Source organism: Priapulus caudatus, unplaced genomic scaffold (assembly GCF_000485595.1).
Source record: "Priapulus caudatus unplaced genomic scaffold, Priapulus_caudatus-5.0.1 Scaffold639, whole genome shotgun sequence".
Classification (NCBI taxonomy): domain Eukaryota; kingdom Metazoa; phylum Priapulida; class Priapulimorpha; order Priapulimorphida; family Priapulidae; genus Priapulus; species Priapulus caudatus.
In genome coordinates this window covers 41,452-49,868 of record NW_014577700.1, presented here as the reverse complement: position 1 = coordinate 49,868, position 8,417 = coordinate 41,452, and the positions used below count along the sequence as shown (strand labels likewise).

At 43.5% G+C, this 8,417-nt stretch overlaps 1 protein-coding gene across 1 annotated transcript in view; it reads right to left on the bottom strand.

The window, feature by feature from the left end:
- Positions 1-8,417, bottom strand: part of LOC106812365 (beta-1,3-glucan-binding protein-like) — a gene marked incomplete at its 5' end in the record, with an annotated part of 14,947 nt that overhangs the window by 892 nt on the left and 5,638 nt on the right.

The window sequence follows — 8,417 nt, the reverse complement described above, 5'->3', positions numbered from 1 at the left end:
ATGATTAATGAGGTAATGATTAATGAGGTAATCATTAATGAGGTAATGATTAATGAGTTAATGATTAATGAGGTAATCATTAATGAGGTAATGATTAATGAGGTAATGATTAATGAGGTAATGATTAATGAGGTAATGATTAATGAGGTAATGATTAATGAGGTAATGATTAATGAGGTAATGATTAATGAGGTAATGATTAATGAGTTAATGATTAATATTAGTAACTACGCTAGTATAGACGTCAACACGATCCACAGAAAAGCTGCTTGATTAACGAAGGAGTGACCTTCTTTGGTTGTCAAAGTTAACTGGCACATTTTAGCGGGACATTTTAGCGGGGCATTTCAGCACGATGTGAGTATGAAAGAGAGCGAGAAAAGAAGAAAGTGAGATCGTGTGAAGGTGTACAATGACATACATGTGCTGCTCTAGGCAGTTGTACTTATACGCTGTACATATAGACTCTAATTAATGGATTGCATTGAAGATTATAAGCGATATTGTATATAACCTATATTTAATATTGTATTCTGCAGGCACGCTATGCTATTCAACGCGGCCCAGCAAATAAGATAGAAGACATTATAATATGTTGGTCGGGGGACAGGAATACATGGTGAATATTAGTATTCACTTTAATAACTATCAAGTCGTGAAATGGCAGGTTTCGCGATAATTATGTTAATGATAAGTGGCATATTATATTGTAGCCCGTGCACACACCCGGCCCCCGGGCGTCTGCTCATGGTTTGAACTATCGCTCAAAAGCGATTTACGATAAGGAAACGAGTTTAGAAATTCTGCGAAATACTTCAGGGTCTGATAAACGCTGGTCGTGATGATGGTCGCATCCGGGTAGATTAATGAACTCACAGCTCACGATATTTTGTTATTGTCGTAAAGTACAGCTCAAGGTCAGTACTATTCAAGGTCAGTACAGCTCAAGGTCAGTACTATTCAATGGTGAATCTAAACTAGTAATGACGGGGAATGATTACAAATTAATCCGATATTAATATGAATATGAATTTCAGTCACGAGGGTATTTCGTTGGTAATGGGCGAACATGCACGCATCAAGACCGCATGTCAAGACAAGATAGATAGATAGATACCCCGTACTGCATCGTGGGGCGTTAGCTAGCGATCGCTGGCATCACAACAGTTACACATTCAGACCGCAACGCAAAGCTAACCGTAACAAACACATGCGATACAACTGTCGATGTTCTTATTATTATTATAATAATAATAATAATAATAATTATTATTATTATTATTATTATTATTATTATTACTTTATTATTACTATGATACTTGGCTCTCCTATACTGACGTGCAAATTTAACAAATAAAATATGATTATAATTAACTATATAAATAATTAAATAAATATATACATATATACATCGATATACTTACGGGTTTAATGAAAAGCACTCCATCTTTAACATAGCTGTTACTCCTGTTGTTTACGTACGCCTGAAACGCTAGGACCTAAACGAATGCAGAATCAAACAACACATCATTAACATATTGCAGCGAATTTTGGATTTTATCGATTGGTAGACTGGTAAACTAATTTGACGTGATTTAGAGGCTATAGTAACTGTGACACACACACACACAACACACACAAAGAGCCACACACACACATCACAGCACCAAAAGCAAAATACACACGGCACAAACAACATACACACACACTCACGACACGACCCCACGACACCGGTGAGGTCAACACGAAAACACACGATGCACCCGGACGCACGGCACGTCGGAGGCGGTTGCAGGCGACACACACTCGCGTCCACACACACACACACAGCAGCACACACGACACAAAGTCACACACACGACAGACACACGCACACACACACACACACACAGGCCACACACAGCACAGTCAACACCACAGGTCCGCGCCACACAAGGCCACACACACACACACCACACACACACACACACACCCGCTCGCTCACACACACACACACACACACACAAACACCAACCACGAACGACAGCACGCACCACACCACACACGTCCCGCCACACATAGCACCACGGCCACAAAGCAACCAAACAGGCACACCAACTGGCTGCACGCCCGTTGCCTCCTGCCGTGATCTCATGGTTCCAAGAGCATGCAAGCTATTGAAGTTCATCTTCCGAAGATAAGCATGGGTAGCTCGTCGCACCGTATCAGGAGGCTACGAATACAAAACTCAATCTTACTACTAACTCAAGATTAATAATAATTAACAAATACTAACAAAGAATTAATATAATTTAACAATCAACTCAAACGAAAGAATTAATAATAATTAACAATAACTAACAAATAATAATAGATAATTTCACGAGTTTTACTTTGTTATACCTCGGACTTGCGTAGTAAAGGGCCTATATAACTATTATAGGTATTAGTATTAGTAAACTTATAGTAAACCCATATTTTACTTTGTTATATCTGACTATGTAGGTAAACCTCCTTCAAGGAAAAAAACGCGGGGGACAGACAGATAACGTAAACATATATCTGCGAATATAATTAAATAAATAATTACATTATAACTCAAGCTAATTGTTAAAGAAGCTTATAAGCTAAATTACTGGAAAAATATTGTTAAGGGTTAGTTATATAAACCACTATGTAAATAATTGTAAGGTGCTAGTGGTGAGGTCTGCTGTTTCAAGCAGCGGACCAGACCGTACATTTGATGGTAGCGCCACGAGGCTGCCAGCCAAGGACCAGGCAGGTAAGGCAAGCACAAATGTATAATCGCATTGGCTACAGAACAGATGAAAATGCATAAATATTAGACTGTACAAATGTAATGAATGATTTATTAGTAAAAGTTAACTGGCGGAATAACAGCCGAATTGTAGCTGGGAAATGATTATTTTTTTTTTTTTTTTTCGTAAACAAGAAAGCATGTTTGTGGCTCAGGAATGAATCTTGTTTAAATTTATGCTTAAGTCATGTAAACGTCCGGAACTAGATCTATGTAAGTTGGAACTCTCTTGACCATAAGCAGACGTGCGGAACAAAGACAGAATACGCACCTGCGGTAGAGCAAACTATAGTTTAATTATAACGCCGAAAGCAATCCCGCGTGTAAAATCGTAAACAATCGGTAAAGTAATACATCGAAGCAGGTTAGAGTATAATAGTTTAGCCGGTGTAATAATTAGGGCGGAGGCTTGGGCGAGGGCGGCCAAGCGATGCGAGAGGAGGTGAAGTTAAGAGGGTCAAAGATCGGCGGCACACTGCGGGGACGAGACTACTAGAGACAGAGGGCGAGAGAGAGAGTGTGTGAGTGTGTGAGTATGTGTGGGGGGGTTGACGCCCATGGCACCTAGACTCTATGTTATTTGATAATTTTTGGATAAAATGTATTGTTGTTGTGTTTATTGGTATGCACGGCAGTTAAACTGTTGAGATCATTCGCGTCAGGTGGATGGAGGTTGACGGCGTACACTGCAATAATACGTTCCTCAAACCAAGGGGTTGGAAACCACGCTGGCGCTCTGGTTAACGATAGAGACAACATTGCAGCTTATATATGGGCGTCGAGCTGCCACATGAATGTGGGCAGCTTATATCTAGGTGTATGGTGAGAAGCACTCGGTATAGAAGGAGTGGCGATGGCTATCCGGTGGGACTGTAACAGAACGCTGGGCCGAACTTCACACTCGTTTATAGCGCGCGCGCTCAAATTGGCGATGGCATCGCGCTCATCTAGCAGAAGACTCGGCAGAGGCCCGGGCGCGGTATAAGGGACGCCGTAGCAAGCTGGCCAAAGCTAAGGAGCGGTTGCGCTGCAGACGTATTCGTCAATTGTCAGCACACGTCAGGGGTGAGGTAGGGGAGCGCGTGGCGGGCCGCAGAGCCGCGGTACGCGTGTGTAAACCGACACGACGCGGTGAAGATAAACGGTTTGCAGGCAAATTGCAGACAAAGGAGGTCGGGTGTTCTGGCATGGAGGCGCTGGAAGCATGCAGTAGGAAGCGCGAAGACGTCGGTGGAAGGTAGGTAAGGGGGGCTAGGACTGAGGAAGCGAATCGTCTGTCTTTCCTGCTAGCAGTAACACGCACGAGGGCGGAAGCGTTGCGCATTGTTTTTTGGAGGAAGGGAGAGGGGGAATTTAAGATGGGGGATTAACGCAGAGAAAGATGGTTTGCTGATTACGTGTATATTCGCCCGATGGTAATATTCTAAATGATGAGAGTCGATGGAGCAGCGAATACAGGCGGTTATCCGCGCACATGCTCTTATACTGATGACCTTTGTAATAGATTTCGAATCGCATGAGTATCTTTAAACTTCAACGCTACAGAATTAAGCAAAATAAGAACTTTAGAATTCGCTGTGGTAGTTATGAATAAATCATCATAATCGTTTGCCGGTCGCGATCTGAATATCCGCGCTAAGTGAATTAGGAATCCGCATAATAGAATCGTTCAGCAATCCAGAGAGACATGATACTAGTGTGCGTGGGCACAGCACTTTGCGTTGGGACTCCTAAGCGCTGTGGCGCGCGGATGAGCCGCTCAAGTTCCGCGGGATAGTGCGCACGCGACCGCGGGGATTGTTAAAGTGATGAAAGAGCTGTCCGCAGTGGAGGAGCGTGCGCCTAAATTCGAGGGAGCGGCGGCAAGTCTGCCACAGCGGTTTTAGCGGATGGTCTGAGTAAGTTTTAGAAGACTGTATTGTTGATGAAAAAAGCAAATGTTCAATGAATACGCACATCGGGTTCAGCGAAGTTCCGACAGCGAGTATAAAGTGCGGACGGTGTGAAATTTTCTTAGTGGTCCTTGCGATCGCCGAAAATGCGATCGCGCGCGGCATTTCATTATTCGGACAAGGTAAATCAGCGCCGGCAAAAAGGCAGGTACAGGAACCGGTAACAGTGGGCATCACCCCATTCTCATCACGAAGAAGGCGGGCTTATTCGCGATTTACGGAGATGTGAAAGTTCCACGCAGAAGGACGTAGCGCAGCGAGTGGCGCTAAATCAGCGTGTTATTTTCGCATTTTGTGGGCATAACTCTATCGTAGAACGTTCTACGCCTAACGCACGAATGCCCTAGTTTCTGAGATCGGCGATTCCATGCTGTTATGGGCCCCACCTATAAAAATATCAAACAGAGGTGCCGGCGTAGGCTTGTGATTGAAGACACAAACGTGTCAATACTGGCGCAAGCTTCGGCATCAAATGGCTGGCATACACGTCAAAATAGCTTATCATTATATATTTACCGCAATTCGTTCGCACCTCCCTCGCGCTCTCTTCCCTCTCTACTTCGCTCTCTTCGTTGGCTGTCGCATTCCGCTCTCGTCGGCGCTCCCTCCGCTCTTCCTTGCCTTTCCCTCACCACCTACGTCTGCATCTTGCTATAAGTGATCACCACGGGCATCAATAGTAAACACAAGTTTTCATTGTGCCAGGTTTTCAATAAACGATTCATCTCTTACTGAGACTAGAGTCAAAATGATTTAAGTTGACTCGAGTGAATTAATTAAAGTTTCAACTGACTCGCTCAACCAGTCTTCTTAACATATGTTGTTTACGCGTTATCGCATAAGCGCTCTCGATAAAGAATGATTTGTTAAATGCTGAAAATAGTAGATAAATTTGCACAACATTCAACAATAACAAACGAAATAAGCGGTAATTGATATAATGGATATGATTAGTGAATCTATGATGAGCCTGATAGGGGATAAAAGTAGCGTAAAGTGCAAATGAAGGGAAAGAGGCAGAGAAACAGTGTTCGATTGTGTGCTGCTGCTCTTGCCGCAGCTCTCTTTCCATTATAGCTCTCTTATACCTGTCTCATCCTTCTCCTCTCTCTCGTTCCTCGTGCATCTCGTCTTTTTCTCTTTCTGCTTTCACGTCACTCTCTCTCGCTCTCTCTTCTTCTTCGGACTAGCGCATGCTCTCCTCTCTGCTTTTTTCTTTCTCCTCTCTCATCTTCTCTCTCTTTTATCTGCTCTTTCTCTCTCTCTCTCATTTGCTCTGCCTTTCCTCTTTTCTCCTCTCTGCTCGTCTCTTCTCTCTCTCTCTCCTCTCTCTTTCTCTGTATCTTGCACCGGCTCCAGCGGACACATAGTGGACATGACTGTTTAGCTGGTTCTTTGCCCTGAATATAATCAGAGTTATTATTAATAATAATGCGTAACTTACACTGATTACTTGAGGCACCGGATTTTTAAGCATATTTTTGAATAGCTTGATTAATTTTATTATATTTTTCCAAACATTGCATCATTGTGTGCCTTGTAAAAAACTATATTTCTAAGAGTGCAACAGAGCTTTTTGCAAACCTATAGTCCGAATAATAGTTATAACTCACTGTTAATACGAGCACACCACAACATAGTGTGTATAAAGGCTATCCGAATAAATTTAGAATAAAAATTTTCTTTTATTTAGATGATGAACAGTGCTATATGCAACGTCTAAATCAGGCACTCCTTTTCGTTTCAAAATCGAATTTCGCTTAATGACCTTGCACACTTACCTGTAGGTGCGATGCAGTGTCGAGCCGTAAAATACGTATGAATCTAATCCGATGCCTGCTACGCTAGAGACTGGCAACCCATGCTGCAACTCTCCCTTTAATAACCCGCCTCGGCGACGAGCCGCGTACACGTGATCAGTGACAGCTACGTATAGATTCGCTGCCCGTGTAGATGGTTCAGCACGACGTGTGTGTGTCGTGTGTGTGTGTTGCTGCTGTGTGTGTGCGTGTGTTGTGCGTGTGTGTGTGTGTGTGTTGTGGCGTGCTGCGTGTGCGCTAAAGTACGGCCCTGGAAGAGGTGATCACATTTCGTAATTCATTGTGCGTACAAAATTAACAAATATTGACTACCGATTCGTGTCGCTGACCGTTGTTCAGCGTGTGGAAAGCTTATTTTTTCTCAGCTTCTCATCGCGGTGGCGTATGCATATTGCGCACGAAAGTTACACGCGAGACGTGAAAATTCGAAACAAGTCGCCTACACGCGTTAACGACCGATATTCCTTCCGGCGATAGTTGGGACGATATTATATATATATATACTATATCATATATTATATGTACTTCTATATCGTCTGCTTCGTAACTAGGTCAGTTACGTAACGCTGCAGCCGCAATAGGATGCAGTCTTAGTAGAAGTTTCGCGAATGAAACAGACGAGGCATTTAGTACAAGCGAATGAACAGCGGTCGATTAAACGAACCTGATTGTTATCCACGACAAAACTGCTTCAACAAAATTCGGCGCGCTGTACCGATACGCGCGCGATATCATTAATCGAATACTGAATTAGCATAATATATATATATATTATATGCGTGCGTGTGCTGTGTTCTCGTGCGTGAGTTGTATGTGGGTGTGTGCGTGGTATCTTCTCTCTCCTCGTCCTCTAGTTATCTCTCTCTCTCTCTCTCTCTCTCTCTCTCTCTCTCTCTCTTTGTGTGTGTGTGTATTGTATGTGGTTGGTGTGTGTGTGTGTGTGTGTGTGTGTGTGTGTGTGTGCGTGTGTGTGTGCGTGTGTGTGGTGTGTGCTGTGTGCGTGTGTGTGTGTGTGTGTGTGTGTGTGTGTGTTGTGTGTGTGTGCGCGTGCGTGTGTGTGTGTGTGTGGGTGTGTGTGTGTGTGTGTGTGCTATGTGTGTGCGTGTTGTGGTGTGTGTGTGTGATTTGGGTGTGTGTGTAGGCGTGTGTGTGGGTGTGTCTCACGGTGGGGAGTTATTTTTCTCCGCTTCTAATCCCGGTGCGTATGCATATGCGCACGAAATTACGGAAACAGTCGCTACCACCGTTACAAGACGATTCTTCCGCGATTAGTTGGAGACGATATATTATATTATACTAAAGTTATATATATAATGATATAAACCTAAGTATAGTACTTCTAATATCGTCTGCCTTTCGTAACTAGGTCATTAGACGTCAACGGATCAGCCATGCAGGATAGCTTAGTAGACAGTCCGGCGAATAGAAACCACGACGAGGCATTTAGTACATCAGAGCTGAACAGCGTGCGAGATTCAAACGAACCTGATTGTTGATCCACAACAAATACTCTTCAACTAAAATTGGGGGCGTGCGTCAGCCATACGCGGCGGATATATTGATCGAAGTTAATGAATTTAACCATAATATAATACTATAATATTAATATGCGTGCATGTGTGTGTGTGTTGTGCGTGTGTAATGTGTGTGTGTGACGTGTATCTCTCTCTCTTCATCTCTCTCTCCGCGCCGCGGAGCTCTTCTCTTCTCTCATCTCTCTCTCTCGTCTCTCTCATGTCTTCGGTCGCCTCTCTCTTCTCTCTCTCTCTCTCTCTCCTCTGTCTCCTCTCTCTCTCATGTGTATGTATGTGTGTGTGTGTGTGTGTGTGTGCAGTGCGCGCGCAGTGT